This window comes from Schistocerca cancellata, chromosome 5 (assembly GCF_023864275.1).
Source record: "Schistocerca cancellata isolate TAMUIC-IGC-003103 chromosome 5, iqSchCanc2.1, whole genome shotgun sequence".
NCBI classification, from domain to species: Eukaryota; Metazoa; Arthropoda; class Insecta; order Orthoptera; family Acrididae; genus Schistocerca; species Schistocerca cancellata.
This window is the reverse complement of record NC_064630.1, coordinates 619,325,195-619,342,669: the sequence shown is the minus strand read 5'-3', so window position 1 is coordinate 619,342,669 and position 17,475 is coordinate 619,325,195.

Here is a 17,475-nt window from a genome sequence, read left to right as displayed (position 1 = left end):
CTAGCTGTTGTTGGGCAAATGTGTCATTATTATGTTAGCGTGATCAATATTCTGAGCAGCTCAGTTTTGCTTAGTTTGCCACACACCTTGTGTTGCTTAATGTGGTTACAGTTTGAGGCTTTTTGTTGTACCGCTAACTTCGGCTATGCGAGCTGCCCAAATGAGTAGATCTTGTTGCGCCTTCTCCTTAGTCTTCCACACTTTTTGGTACCTCCCCACTGTTTTAAAGTAATTTGTTAAGTTTAAGAAAACTTTGTTCTCTGTTAAATTACTTGTGATTTACGTCGGTCATTAGAGCAAATAAATGTCTGTTAGTATTGACCTAGAATTCAAGATCTCTTTCCATGATTAAATGACATTAACAACAACTAAAACCTGTTGCCCTACAAGTTGATTGTCTGTTGTTTTATTTTGTACACAGAGGCCAAATCTCGACGATAAATGATTGTAAATTAAAGGTAGTGGGCGAACAATACACTCACTCATTGGTCGTTACTTCCCAGTTGTAGCCTCACAAGTATTATCATGCAGAACCGAGCAAGCAATTTTTATGGCACAAACACTCCTTACGACTACGAGAGACAGATTATCTCTGACTCGTGATATAAAAACACTGTTGACATAATATGGAACATTACATTTACGATAGAAGTACTATTTCTGACTGGGAATTGCGGAGATTAAGTTCACAGTGGAATTGTAATTAGCAACATTATTGTAAGCTGTCATCTTTAATATGGAATACAATTCCATTAATTGTAATAACATTTCATCTCATACAAGAGGATGATGTATACTGTAATGTAACTAGGAAAATAGTTTATGGAAAAATATAATTTTTTGAATGGGAATGGTATGTTCAATTCTTTGTTTACTTTAACTTCCCCCTTGTCGTGTCACGGAAAATTATTTGGTGTGTCCTAACTCGTAGGGAACTTTGTGTCCTGGGAAATTAGTAGAGTCTGCATGACGATCTCTCATGCTCTATTTTAAGAGATTAAATTCTGGACGTTATCGAAACTGATACACGATTTGGACGCTGCACCCAAGATGGCATCCCCTGCGCGTACAATTGTGCCTCTGATTAATTTAAGAATTTTCGCCGGAATTCTGCAGGCCCACAGAGTTTTTATTCCAGGTACTAACTTGGACAACAAGCGTCAAGAAAGTATGATTATGAACCATAACTTCTATTCATTTTGTTTTATGCGTTAAGAATTCAACGAATAATTAATTTTGTACCTGGAAGTGTGGAAGATAACTGTGTAAAAATATTGAGGAAGCGACTTCTCCCATCCAAAAGCTTCCATTCAAATAGCTACATGTTGTTCAGTCATAACTATTTAACTTCAATTTCAGAGGGGGAGGGAAGTTGGCGTTTGCTTAGGCCAGGACGCCGTGTATAATATTTGTGTGTATCTGTTTCATGCCACAACGGAACGAGTACTGCTGCTACGACATTTGGTGCAGACTACGAAGGTCCGTCACATGCGAATTTCAGACCAGAAACTCGAAGGAAGACCATATACAGGGTGTTACAAAAAGGTACGGCCAAATTTTCAGGAAGCATTCCTCACACACAAAGAAAGAAAATATGTTATGTGGACATGTGTCCGGAAACGCTTACTTTCCATGTTAGAGCTCATTTTATTACGTCTCTTCAAATCACATTAATCATGGAATGGAAACACACAGCAACAGAACGTACCAGTGTGACTTCAAACTCTTTGTTACAGGAAATGCTCAAAATGTCCTCCGTTAGAGAGGATACATGCATCCACCCTCCGTCGCATGGAATCCCTGATGCGCTGATGCAGCCCTGGAGACTAGAGATGGGGGATCCGCTCTTGAACTAATTCATAGAGTTCAATCTTTCAAAGGAGTGAACAATCAGTGATTCAGAAAAAAAGAACGGTAGCTCCAAACGTTTCCCACGGCAGAGAGAGAGAGAGAGAGAGAGAGAGAGAGAGAGAGACGGAGCATATCAGCAGCGCCTCTGCTGGTCACAGCACAGTGCACGCCACACAACACAGCCAGCGCCGGCCTCTGCCCTGCTTCTACCTTGGCTGCCTGCATTGTGCAGTGCCCCATTGGATTTTGTGTTCCACATATGCCGTGGCGTCTCTGTGCGTCGTCTGCTGCGGCGTGTCTGGCGCAGCGTAACTTCGCATCGCACTCTGTCGGCGATCGTTTCAGTCGCACGTCCTGCCCTCTGGGCAGTTGATGCGAGCAACAGGACAGAGAGCCACCTAGCGGATAACATAGGAACTACTTGCAAAAACCCGCTCGCAAGGGAACGAACTATTTGTCTCGGAGCGGGTGAGTTCACCGCTACCCCCTCCCTCGGAACTTGCCCGCTCAACGCTCGCCCCACCGTCTCGACTCTAGCCAGAGCGTCGAGCAAAGCGACTCAGGTGTCACTGTGGTCTCTGCGGTCTCAGCTCACGCAGTAATACAGCTCGCGGCTCGACCTGCTCGACTCAGCGCCTCTGCATCAGAGTTCGTCCCCACTGGATATTGTTCTTCGTAGTAATGCCGCTATGTATATTACATTATTATGTTATGTATACATCAATTGTTTTTATTTTATTTTTATTTGTTTAAACTGATTAGATTAGGTTCCTGATAACTCCTCTTACTATAGGATTTTTATTATAGACACTCGAATTTACGCTTTAATTACGAGCGAACCGATAAACGTATCGCAAAATGTGATACACCAATATTTTCCTTGTTTTATTCTGCGTAAGGCTATATGCAGCACTTTCGTTTTACAGTCAAATTTATATTTTTTTTTTCTTATTCTGGTACGGATTTTGCGATTTTAGGCGTCTTCGAAAGGAAACGTTCACTTTAAAAATATATGGCTTGCGATGTATTTGTATGAGGTTAATGAAATTTTAATACGTTATAGCCAAATATATTGTTAATGTATATCTCAAGTTACAACATTTTCCGATCACCCAAAAAACCACGATAGTGCAAAATAAATCAATAATCAAAAACTTTGTCATATCGTGGAAATTTCAATAAACAATACAAAATTCTTACTCATTATCTGTGTTACTTCAAAATAGGATCAAATAAGATCAAAATACAGGTATAGTACTGGAATAAACCAAGTTTAAAGGGCAATGTGCCTTCCATTTATTTTATATTGTAAATGAGTGGTGAGTCATGAAAAAGAGCTAATTCATTTCAGGGAGTGAACAGTTCTGATCCAATCTCTGAAAAGAACAGTTTTGCCCATCTCTACTGGAGACTGGCGTATTATATCACAGCCGTCTACAATACGAGCACGAAGAGTCTACATTTGGTACCGGGGTTGCGTAGACAAGAGCTTTCAAATGCCCCCATAAATGAAAGTCAAGAGGGTTGAGGTCGGGAGAGCGTGGAGGCCATGGAATTGGTCCGCCTCTACCAATCCATCGGTCACCGAATCTGTTGTTGAGAAGCGTACAAACACTTCGACTGAAATGTGCAGGAGCTCCATCGTGCATGAACCAATGTTGTTTCGTACTTGTAAAGGCACATGTTCTAGCAGCACAGGTAGAGTATCCCGTATGAAATCATGATAACGTGCTCCATTGAGCGTAGGTGGACGAAACTAAAATGAGCTCTAACATGGAAATTAAGCGTTTCCGGACACATGTCCACATAACATCTTCTCTCTATTTGTGTGTGAGGAATGTTTCCTGAAAGTTTGCCGTACCTTTTTGTAACACCCTGTATAAAGGCAGAACCTCTAACCAATTATCTTCCATGCCACTTCTTCTAGAAGTGGCAAGGACTCTGTTGCTGTTCTCTGTAAAGGGTAGTTTTCCATTTTCGCTATCATTCTGCAGACAAACTTCTGTAGCGGTAGTTTCTGAAGTGCTACGAGATTTTAATTGCATGTGAAATAGTGACTAAATTTATTGTGTGTATTAATCGAAAAAGTACAATTTACGAAATTGTTGGCAGTATTTCATGGTTTTAACTCGCGCGGAACAAGGAAGCGAAATGCAGTCAACTGATGAAACGAGGGCTATAGACAAATCCCACAGCTGCGGCACAGGATCTAGCTAGATCCTCAGCATCCGCGATTGATCCCCTCACCTTAATTATGCAGAAGCCTAGTTTGCTATCTGATAACAAGTCTATTATGTTGCGAGCGCAGTCAACCATGACACAAGAGCAGTCAACCATGGCTCAAGAGCAAAAAGATACGAAAGTTCAAGTCGATCAGATAGCACAAGCGCAGTCTGAAACGCAAACACAGGTCGACGTAATTCTGCTGAACGTTCAAAATCAAAACGAAATGCAAGATACGGTAATTGATCTTATCAGAAAGCAAGAGGCCTTGTTGAATGACTTACAAGAGTTGCGACAGGCACAAGACAAATTTCCGGTAGAGATCTAAAAGAGAGGTGATACTGTCAATGAAATTATGAATCGACAGAATCAGGTAGAAGAAACGGTTGCTAGCATCAGCAAAACACTGCAAAATATTTCCTCAGGACAGGAAGATTAAATCAATGAAAATTTTGAGGTAAATAAGAGTTACTTTTCGGAGGAGATCGACAACTGGGCAAAGGCGAAGGAACATCAGCTGAATCAGACGATAACAGATTGTGTAAAATCTGCTATCTCATCCTTATCCATGGATGAATTGCCAGAAGGAAATTTCCTTAAATGATTAGAAGAGGTTAAGACGCCCCTAGGTTCTGACCTTGTGAAATGGAAGTAACAAGTCCGGGAATCTATTAACATAACCAAAGGAAAGCTAGAAGAGTTTCGAGTGGTAGCAAGGTATATCAAGCTCCAAGACCGCAAACTTTGGGCGACGCAACTAGTTACGGAAATCCAAACGTATATTCGCCATTTTGTAATCCCCTATATACGCCACAAGAAGCCGCTACTGGTCAGTACATGTGAAGGGCTTATTTCAATAGTGGTACAAGTCTATTACCTCCACATTTCTGCCTATAATGCTCCTGAAATTAATGATCCAAACAGAAAGAAAGGTTCATCTCTAGCAAGAAGCCATATGCTTGAATACACTCCTGGAAATTGAAATAAGAACACCGTGAATTCATTGTCCCAGGAAGGGGAAACTTTATTGACACATTCCTGGGGTCAGATACATCACATGATCACACTGACAGAACCACAGGCACATAGACACAGGCAACAGAGCATGCACAATGTCGGCACTAGTACAGTGTATATCCACCTTTCGCAGAAATGCAGGCTGCTATTCTCCCATGGAGACGATCGTAGAGATGCTGGATGTAGTCCTGTGGAACGGCTTGCCATGCCATTTCCACCTGGCGCCTCAGTTGGACCAGCGTTCGTGCTGGACGTGCAGACCGCGTGAGACGACGCTTCATCCAGTCCCAAACATGCTCAATGGGGGACAGATCCGGAGATCTTGCTGGCCAGGGTAGTTGACTTACACCTTCTAGAGCACGTTGGGTGGCACGGGATACATGCGGACGTGCATTGTACTGTTGGAACAGCAAGTTCCCTTGCCGGTCTAGGAATGGTAGAACGATGGGTTCGTGACGGTTTGGATGTACCTTGAACTATTCAGTGTCCCCTCGACGATCACCAGTGGTGTACGGCCAGTGTAGGAGATGGCTCCCCACACCATGATGCCGGGTGTTGGCCCTGTGTGCCTCGGTCGTATGCAGTCCTGATTGTGGCGCTCACCTGCACGGCGCCAAACACGCATACGACCATCATTGGCACCAAGGCAGAAGCGACTCTCATCGCTGAAGACGACACGTCTCCATTCGTCCCTCCATTCACGCCTGTCGCGACACCACTGGAGGCGGGCTGCACGATGTTGGGGCGTGAGCGGAAGACGGCCTAACGGTGTGCGGGACCGTAGCCCAGCTTCATGGAGACGGTTGCGAATGGTCCTCGCCGATTACCCAGGAGCAACAGTGTCCCTAATTTGCTGGGAAGTGGCGGTGCGGTCCCCTACGGCACTGCGTAGGATCCTACGGTCTTGGCGTGCATCCGTGCGTCGCTGCGGTCCGGTCCCAGGTCGACGGGCACGTGCACCTTCCGCCGACCACTGGCGACAACATCGATGTACTGTGGAGACCTCACGCCCCACGTGTTGAGCAATTCCGCGGTACGTCCACCCGGCCTCCCGCATGCCCACTATACGCCTTCGCTCAAAGTCCGTCAACTGCACATACGGTTCACGTCCAAGCTGTCGCGGCATGCTACCAGTGTTAAAGACTGCGATGGAGCTCCGTATGCCACGGCAAACTGGCTGACACTGACGGCGGCGGTGCACAAATGCTGCGCAGCTAGCGCCATTCGACGGCCAACACCGCGGTTCCTGGTGTGTCCGCTGTACCGTGCGTGTGATCATTGCTTGTACAGCCCTCTCGCAGTGTCCGGAGCAAGTATGGTGGGTCTGACACACCGGTGTCAATGTGTTCTTTTTTCCATTTCCAGGAGTGTATTTATGGTATCTCAACTGCAGATTTTTCAGCGCTCATTTAACTCTGTATCTCAAAATGAACAAAAATGGACTTGTACCACTATTGAAATAAGCCTTTCATGTATTCTACACCTAATATCGAAGAGAAAATGCTAAAGTATCGCCAATTTCAGTCATATAATCCCGATAAGAGGACGGTAAATACCGTAGTATTCATGCGAAGCTTCAGGGGAACTTTGCCATGGAACTGGACTGATGCGTAGAAGATAAGCTTTGTATCAGGTTATATTCAAGGAGAAGGTGCACTATGGGCAACCGACGCATGCGAATCTTGTTGGGCTGACGATGAATTTGAACAGGCGTTCTTAGCAAAATACTGGTCGCATGGAATTCAACAATGGTTGCGGCAAGAACTATTTTACCCTGAGCTGTTCTCATTCAAGCAAGGGACGTTAAGAAAGTACTTCGAAAACTATCTTAATAAATATCGTTACTGGGACGATCCTTTACCACCACAGGACATATTGTGAATATTAAAAGCTAGATTATCGGCCAGTGTGAGGAATCAGCTAGTTAATGTGTCAGACGAAAATTTGGAGGATTTTTTGTCTGTGTGTTAGATTCGATCGACCTAATCTAAGAAGACCTCAAGTTCACGTCAGGATCAAATAATGGGTATAATAATGGAAACACTGGTGCCTATCACACACCAAATGGCCTTGGAAGCGGTAGTAATGCACAAAGAACTAACCGAATGGGTAAAGCAAATATAAGCATTGTACCAAATGGTAATTCAAACAATAACCTGGGGAACAACCGTGGAAATGAAAATGGTAGCAGCTTCCGACCGGCCAGAAACAAATTCATTAGAGGTGATCGGAGGTAAAATCCACTCAAATCTAATATACAGCAACCGTTAACTAGTTTTGAGACAATAACTTTCCACAACAGCAACAACAGAATGAACTGCAGTCTATGCCAGGAGATTGACACATGCAGACACCAATAATTACGAGTTAATAAACGAAGCAAATTGTGGCAATGACGCTCGTACAGCAAATTAATCGTCACCCACTCTTGCCGCAGAGACGCGGTCAGGGATTCGAATAGGTGCTGTGACCAGCAGTTCAGGTGCTACGGTATAATGACGGAAAGGAACTATCGGAGGAATTGTATGAGGATATTTAACGATGTGACAAGGTTAATTCTTTCGTGCCAGTTTCGGAAATCCTTGCTACAACCAAAGAAATTCCAGTCACTGTAACATTATACCCGGGAGCTTCGGCTAATGTGATTTTAAGTGCTTTGTTCCAGAAGCTATCCCGGAAAGCAAAACTAATAATTTTGCCAGTGGAGAACTGTAGAATTAGAAAACTAAACTCCTCCCGAACAGGCCTTGAAGGCCCAACGAACCGACCGGCCGCCGTGTCATCCTCATGCCATTGGCGTCACCGGATGCGGTTATGGAGTGGCATGTGGTCAGCACACCGCTCTCCCGGCAGTATGTCAGTTTCCGAGACCGGAATCTTCTCAATCAAGTAGCTCCTCAGTTTGCCTCACAAGGGCTGAGTGCACCCCGCTTGCCAACAGCGCTCGGCAGACCGGATGGTCAGCCATCCAAGTGGTAGCCCAGCCCACAGCGCTTAACTTCGGTGATCTGACGGGAACCGGTGTTACCACTGCGTCAAGACCGTTGGCACTGTAGAATTATAGGAGTCTTAAGAACAATATCCACAAGTGCCAGGATGCAGACACAATTGAAGTAGAAATTGGGAAATACAGGTTTTACATGTGCGTTCCTGGTTGTTGAAAAGGTTGATCGTGGACTGTATTCTGGGCATTAGTAGCATAAGAGAGAGGAACGGAAGCATAGATTTCTCATCAGGGAAAGCTAAATTTTGAATCGACGGTTCTTTAGTGGGGCTTGACTTAATACGGAAAGAAGGAGTACGAGAGGTACTGCCGTGTGGCCCGCATAAGCTTGATCATCACAAATAATAAACGCCGAAATTTGTTTACCACGAAGACAGTGAACATTTCCAGATCAAGTAATCGAGAAACTGAAGGAACCTTTGAACCTCACTGATGAACAGAAGCATCAATTATCAAGTCTCTTATTATCTCATTCAGTTGTTATTGAAGAAAAACTTGAAATTATCAAAGGATATTAGTGTCATCCCGATGTTATGCCACATAGGACATTGTATTGTATTGTATTCAACTGGGGACCTAGAAACGACGGAGAGGCTTCGTCCCCGCCGTAGCCCTCAGCGGTTCACAACCCCACAACAGGCTACAGCAGTCAATTCACCCCAGCACCGCCCCAAACCGAACACAGGGTTATTGTGCGGTTCGGTCCCCAGTGGACCCCCTCGGGAACGTCTCACACCAGACGACTGTTTGCGAGGTAGAATAACGATGGTGTACGCGTACGCGGAGAAAGGGTTTGCGCAGCAATCGCCGACATAGTGTAACTGAGGCGGAATAAGGGAACCAACCCATATTCGCCGAGGCAGATGAAAAACCGCCTTAAAAACCATCCACAGGCTGGCCGGCACACCGGACCTCGACACTAATCCGCCGGGCGAATTCGTTCCGGGGACCGGCACGCCTTCCCGCCCGGGAAGCCGTGCGTTAGACGGCACGGCTAACTGGGCGGGCCACATAGGACATACTGTCATACCTTCTGTCCGGTTCACAAGCGTCTTAATAAACCTGTATAAGAGGAAATTATGAACAAAGAGCTTCACGCTTCAACCATATTCACGCCTCAACCATTTTAACGCCTGCTGAATTGATGTTTAGAAGAAAGAAAAGAAAAGAATGGGAAGATAAAATTTCGAAGACATACCTTGGGAGGAGAAAATTAGACAAGCTCTGGTTAATCTCACCGAGAAGGTCAGAATCAGTAAAAAGTATTATGACAGGAAACTCAAATGGATGCAGACATTCAAGAACGGCGAGAAGGTACTGCTGCGAGTGCAACAGCGATCCTCATTACTTTTCAAAAAGAATAGGAAGTGGCAACTACTATACATTGGACCATTCATAATTGTGAAGATTCCTAACCCTGGCGCGTATTTATTGGCGTATCCAGAAAGTTTACGAATCACAGGACTGTGCCCCCACCACGATATTACGAAATATCATGTGAAATGATTAACCGTGTGAATAGGATTATGATGATTAAATTAAAGGTGATTAGCAATTGAACAGTAAGGAGTGAAGGACTATGATTAAATTTATAGTAATTGTGTTTAGTGTTGGACTATGACACACCCGTAGTGAGATCAGTGTTACTAATTAAAGACTACACACCGCATAGTGAGTACTTTAGAGAGTGTTTATCTAGTAAGTAACTTATTAATTCTTTTTATTGATGACGAACTTAATTCTTTATTTTTCGGAAGAGTGTATATATATTTGTGTGGTTATGTGTTCTCTAATTTTAATTACTTAAGTTTTGATTTAGGGTGTGACCTTGTGTTTTATTCACTCAATTTCATGCACCGTAAGTTACTCTTTCGTGTGAGAGGAAGTTTACCTAAACTGACTGAACTTACCCGAACGAGGTGTTCTGATTTATAATGATAGTGACATTTTAGGGACTTGCAGAATCATCGATAGTGAAACGTTAAATTTTGCTACATTCTTACCACTTACTGTAGTTGCAAGTTGGTTCGTAGATAGGTGTAGATTGGGATTGGTTTGATGGTTCCTGACCCTAACGAAGTTTACTTTCAAGAATGTAAAATACTTTATATACGTTGGTGTGATTTATTTGATTTCAAATGATCATGATTGTAAGAAGTATTAATTTACTACCTGCTCTAAAGTGAATTCAGATTCGGACGTGGTCTGAAAAGAATCTGAGAAGCCATAGGTGATTAATAGAGAAATGTATGATGAAAGCATAGAAGTAGTGCGAAGGCTAGTATATTTATAGTCTTCGTCTGGAGCATTTTCCTCGTGGAATATTCATTTTCGATATACAAAAAAACTGTCTTATCTTACGACGAGTGCGGCTGGTCCCGGCGGAGGTTCGAGTCCTCCCTCGGGCATAAGTGTAAGCGTTTGTCCTTAGGATCTTTTAGGGACTGATGACCTTAGCAGTTAACTCCCATAAGATTTCACACACATTTGAACATTCTTACTGTAAGTAGGCTGTTTAGGTGTAAGTGGGCTGTTTAGGTTTATTATGTTGGCAACGCCACGTAGCGCTCTGTATGAAAATCACTGACTGTGCTGTGTGCAGTCTATGGCTGGTTAACATTGTTAGAATATTCGCTATTGTAGTGTTGGGCAGTTGTAGGTGAGCCGCCAGCAGTGGTGGATGTGGGTAGGGAGATGGCGGAGTTTTGAAAGCAGATGATCTGGACGTGTGTCCATCAGAGACAGTAAATTTGTAAGACTGGATGTCATGAACGGATATATTACATGTTATGACTTTTGAACACTATTAAGGTAAATACATTGTCTGTTCTCTATTAAAATCTTTCATTTGCTAACTATGCCTATCAGTAGTTAGTGCCTTCAGTAGTTAGAATCTTTTATTTAGCTGGCAGTATTGGCGCTCGTTGTATTGCAGTAGTTCGAGTAACGAAGGTTTTTGTGAGGTAAGTGATTCATGAAAGGTATAGGTTATTGTTAGTAAGGGCCATTCTTTTGTAGAGATTATTGTAAGTCAGATTGCGTTGCGCTAAAAATATTGTGTGTCAGTTTAGTGATGATCAGAATAAGTAAAGAGAGAAATGTCTGAGTACGTTCAGTTTTTTACGACGAAGGATTATAATGTGATATCGAGGCACAGAGAGAAGGATTCCTAAAATGAAGGATGGTCTTTCTTGAATATCAGCTGATACGAACAATTCGTATATGTCGATTGATGTGGTATAAGTTACAAAAAGTATTGGATGATCTACTGACTTCATATAATCCCAAAACCTGAATGTAATGCCGGCCGCGGTGGTCTAGCGGTTCTAGGCGGTCAGTCCGGAACCGCGCGACTGCTACGGTCGCAGGTTCGAATCCTGCCTCGGGCATGGATGTGTGTGATGTCCTTAGGTTAGTTAGATTTAAGTAGTTCTAAGTTCTAGGGGACTGATGACCACAGATGTTAAGTCCCATAGTGCTCAGAGCCGTTTGAGCCTGAATGTAATGAACTGTTCATGAGCAGTAATTTACTTTAGAAAGACTTATTTGGTTCAAATGGCTCTGAGCACTACGGGACTTAACATCTGAGGTCATCAGAACATCACACACGCATCCATGCCCGAGGCAGGATTGGAACCTGCGACCGTAGCGGTCGCGCGGCTCCAGACTGAAGCGCCTAGAACCGCTCGGTCACACCGACCGGTAAGATTTATTTAAAATAGATAAAATCGATTGCTATGCAGTGGACACTGCAGTGGATCATACCTCTTCCGAATCTACTGAATTCATGAAGGATCCGATGGAGGAATGTGCTACTAACCCATTCTTTTGCAATGTGTAAAATAAAGATTTCTGACTAAACCAGTGTTTGAAATTGTTCCATGTCCTATTAGTTCGATGTGGTGCCTTGAGGTTCGAGATTATCCCACTTTCCTTCAACCTGATTCCCGCAAGATTCGTCCTACATCAACCTCCAACAGTTCCAGTCAGCCTCCATCTGCCAACAAATTCAATCAGCATCATCAAACTCCGTCGAATCCGTCTATTCAAGTCAAGAGAATGTTATTCTTGTTCACTGAATCGTTTTAAACACGCGCATTGTTGTTTACTTCCTGTTAGTAATCTTAACATTCAACCAGTATACGAAAGAAACATTCAAGGTGATTTGTACATGCTATTTTAGTTTTCTATTTTCTGTGTGTAATTTTCAAAATTTTAATATTCAATTTATCTACGTAACGAACAGGTCAAGGTTGCGGGTTTATATTCCTTGGTTTTCCATGGTTTCCCTCTGAGAAATTTTGTACAGAATTGGTTAAGTTACTAATTTTTGTCTACATAACGCGAACAGGTCGAGGTCGCGGGTCTATGTTCCTTGGTTTTCCATGGTTGTCCTCTGAGAAATTTTGTATAAATTTGGTGAAGTTACTAAATTTGGGTCAATTGCAGATGAACACGTTAGTGAATAACCGACCAAGTGAGTTTCATGAGTCAAGGACTCTTCACGATAGTGAGAGAGAGATTATCTCTGACTCGTGATATAAAAACTCTGTGGAAATAATGTAGAACATTACGTGTACAATGGACGGACTACTTGTGATTGAGAATTGCAGAGGGTAGGATCACAGTGGAATTGTAATTAGCGGCACTGTTGTAAGCTGCAACCTTGAATATTGAATGCAATTTGATTAATTGTGATAACATTTCATCTCATACAAGAAGATGATGACGTTAAACCCTATCTTCCTTCCTTCCTCCACATGTTGGCATCTGGTCTCGATTGGAATTCTGGAATATTTACTTCTTCTTCTTCGATGATTTCGGAAATCCATGCGTAGCAACTCCGCTTTAATGGCTCTGTCATCGGTAACATTACCGTTACTATAGCACAGTGAAAGATATCGTGCCACTGGTGTACTTTACATACGACCAGAATCAATGTAGATTTGCTGCCGGATTACGAGAAAGTACCGTTATGGAAACTACTAAAAGTATGCATTACTACTCATTAAAGTATGCACCAAGTTTTAAACTTGAGTAAAACATTGCCAATCTTGGAGATTTTGGGTATTTTTAAACCTGGCATGACTTTTTCGTTGCTTCTGCAAGGGTGTCCTGGCGTGTTATGTGTACCATGGTCGATGAGGGGGGGGGGGGGAGGGGGAGGAAGCCATATCTAATCTACGCTTACATAGTTAGTTTGCGCGGAGTGGAGACTATGTCTTAGGGGGCGTAAAGTGATCTTTTATCTGCTTTTGAAATAGATTAATTTTACATTTATTTTTCGTTAGGTGTTACGGCATTGAGTCGCTCTACATGGACCTTTTGGTCACTAATTCCTATAAATGTCATGTTACTCCCTAATTCCTCAGGATTATTTATTGCTAAGAGCTGAGATATGTTTTCGCGACCATTTACACTTCGGGTGTTCTCCTGAACGGTTCAACATTATTTTCAGTGCAAGCATTTAGTACGATTTTGGACAGTGTTTTATGCTTACCACCGACTTTAAACATGTATTTTCACCAACGATGGGTTTGGGTCTTGTGCTTTCCCTGCTTTCCACTTGTGCACTGTAGAGATTGTGCATTGGTAGCTGTTGTGGTTGTCTAGATACATGTGTATGAAATGGCCGCCATCGCATAATGGGATCACCAGGACATCTTCTGTCCCTTTCACATCAATGTGTTTTACTGGGAAAAAATTGGAGATTGTTCTACAATGTGCTCTTGTTCTACCCTAAAATTCCTGCCCGCCAAGCAGTTTGCCCCATCAGTGTTCATGCCATCCGACATGCCAGAGCTCAACGCCACGGCAAGGAGAGGAGCGGCGTTTTTGTTATCGGCTTTGCCGGCCAAAATGTCGGCTACTGTCGTCAGCGGAGGCTGGGAATTGGTTGAAGGTCACCATGGAAACCAGACCCCGAATGCCGTGGTCTCGAGAGCAGCGTGGAAGCAGGCAGCAGTGGACCTTCGAAGTGATGTATTTTGTATCGCTTTTCTTTTTCCTTCCAAGTCGATATTTCCTCATGTCAATTAACTGACATACATTTTTTTATTATGTTATAAATAGATGCAATGTCTGTTAAGAAAAAGGTATAACAGGTTAATTATAAACTAGCGATCTTTTTCTCGCAATGAAACCCAATGGGCTATCGCTTAGCTCTTGATGCGCGAGTGAGCGGAGGATTACGAGGCTTTACATGTAAAAATTCAAATGGCTCTGAGCACTATGGGACTTAAAATCTGAGGTCATCAGTCCCCTAGAACTTAGAACTAGTTAAACCTAACTAACCTAAGGACATCGCACACATCCATGCCCGAGGCAGGATTCGAACCTGCGACCGTAGCGGTCGCGCGGTTCCAGACCGAAGCACCTAGAACCGCTCGGCCAACACGGCCGGCTTTTACATGTAACTCTAAGTATCTCGTGCAGGACATCTCTGACAGAGTCCCGGTCTGGAGCAGGTAAAAATATGACGTATCCTTAAGATTTCGTTAGCAAAATACGTTCACCTAAATTCAATAAGAAAAAGGTTTCCCACATGTGGAAAATTTGGTAAAGTCAGCAGGAAACGCATTATCGTAAACTTCCCGTATGCCGTCTTATAAATTTGTTGCCGTGTATAAATCTAATATTAAAATATAGTTTAGCTCTTCTAGAACGCAGACACCTGTTCCGTCGTTGCACACAAAACAGTTTGCGACACTGACCGAAATCTGCTGTTGTCCTGGTCGAAGGTCATTAAAAGTGATTGGTGACCGCTTTTTGACTGGAAGTACAATGTATAAAACCGTTTTCGACCTAGAGAATCTGTGAAGCTGCTTTAAAAGCTCAAACTTTTCCAACAATATCTTCTCAATTTTCAGTTACAATTTTCACATATCGCTGCTCCAGAAAATCTGACTTTGTATAAATCACAGTGATCACTGTGCCATATTTTACTCACAACTCAGAAGCTCTGAAACTACGGAAAAATGGTAGGACGTTTCGTTGCAATGTAAAAAATTTAAGTTAGTTCTGGAGAAGTACAGTTGTAACGTTTTTCCCTTATACCTCTCGTATTTTGCCCGCATCTCGTGGTCGTGCGGTAGCGTTCTCGCTTCCCACGCCGGGGTTCCCGGGTTCGATTCCCGGCGGGGTCAGGGATTTTCTCTGCCTCGTGATGGCTGGGTGTTGTGTGCTGTCCTTAGGTTAGTTAGGTTTAAGTAGTTCTAAGTTCTAGGGGACTTATGACCACAGCAGTTGAGTCCCATAGTGCTCAGAGCCATTTGAACCATTTGAACCTCTCGTATTTTGCTTGAGTTTTGTCACCGCTAACTTGTCAAAGGAAACAAAAGACGTCGGCTTGCTATGAGAGAAAATAACGGTGGTCCAAAGATTAACCAACAACGTACATCTACATCTACATCTATACTCCGCGAGCCACCTTACGGTGTGTGGCGGAGGGTACTTATTGTACCACTATCTGATCCCCCCTTCCCTGTTCCATTCACGAATTGTGCGTGGGAAGAACGACTGCTTGTAAGTCTCCGTATTTGCTCTAATTTCTCGGATCTTTTCGTTGTGATCATTACGCGAGATATATGTGGGCGGTAGTAATATGTTGCCCATCTCTTCCCGGAATGTGCTCTCTCGTAATTTCGATAATAAACCTCTCCGTATTGCGTAACGCCTTTCTTGAAGTGTCCGCCACTGGAGCTTGTTCAGCATCTCCGTAACGCTCTCGCGCTGGCTAAATGTCCCCATGACGAATCGCGCTGCTTTTCGCTGGATCATGTCTATCTCTTCTATTAATCCAACCTGGTAAGGGTCCCATACTGATGAGCAATACTCAAGAATCGGACGAACAAGCGTTTTGTAAGCTACTTCTTTCGTCGATGAGTCACATTTTCTTAGAATTCTTCCTATGAATCTCAACCTGGCGCCTGCTTTTCCCACTATTTGTTTTATGTGATCATTCCACTTCAGATCGCTCCGGATAGTAACTCCTAAGTATTTTACGGTCGTTACCGCTTCCAATGATTTACCACCTATGGCATAATCGTACTGGAATGGATTTCTGCCCCTATGTATGCGCATTATATTACATTTATCTACGTTTAGGGAAAGCTGCCAGCTGTCGCACCATGCATTAATCCTCTGCAGGTCTTCCTGGAGTACGTACGAGTCTTCTGATGTTGCTACTTTCTTGTAGACAACCGTGTCATCTGCAAATAGCCTCACGGAGCTACCGATGTTGTCAACTAAGTCATTTATGTATATTGTCAACAATAAAGGTCCTATCACGCTTCCTTGCGGTACTCCCGAAATTACCTCTACATCTGCAGATTTTGAACCGTTAAGAATGACATGTTGTGTTCTTTCTTCTAGGAAATCCTGAATCCAATCACAAACCTGGTCCGATATTCCGTAAGCTCGTATTTTTTTCACTAAACGTAAGTGCGGAACCGTATCAAATGCCTTCCTGAAGTCCAGGAATACGGCATCAATCTGCTCGCCAGTGTCTACGGCACTGTGAATTTCTTGGGCAAATAGGGCGAGCTGAGTTTCACATGATCTCTGTTTGCGGAATCCATGTTGGTTATGATGAAGGAGATTTGTATTATCTAAGAACGTCATAATACGAGAACACAAAACATGTTCCATTATTCTACAACACGTAAACTGCCCGTATCAGGAAACGGTAGTTTAACAGCGGTGTGTCGATCTACTGAATAGCAGACATATCTTTTGGTTTCTGCGTCTTCAAAGTCCAGTCGCACATTCTCCACATGTCAAACTTACCCATATTCCACCTGCAGGACAGCTATCAGCACATTACACACCAGCATATAAACTCTGTGAACGAATATGCTGTTTAAATAACAGACTGGGGATGTTCATACGCCCATAAATAAAGCACAGACAACTCTGGCAAAAACTTAATGTATTGTAGAGACCCAGTGTCCTCAAGCTTCTTAGTATATATTCGTTACAACAGTTGCACAACAAAACAAATGCTACGATCAGAATTCACAGTGCTGTCACGAACGTAAATTTTTACTTTCGCTCTGACACTACGTATGCGCAAGAGAAAATTACTTGCAGTAGGATGCACAAAACTAATCTGCCGCAGTTCTGTTATGCTTTGAAAGCTGTACCTGCCAAGCAGTTTTTGCTACGATACCGCCAAAAAGTTTCTCAACAAACACAAAATGACAGAATCCTCTCCCTGCCGCGAACAAATGGTCATCAGTGACGATGAACTCACAAAACTGAGGCAGTAAATATTAGAACAACCAGTTTGCCTATATGAACTGTAAATAGTAACGGCGTCACGACTGACATACGCTTTGCGCATTACCTGCCATCTTACAAGTCTGTGAACTTGTCATAAA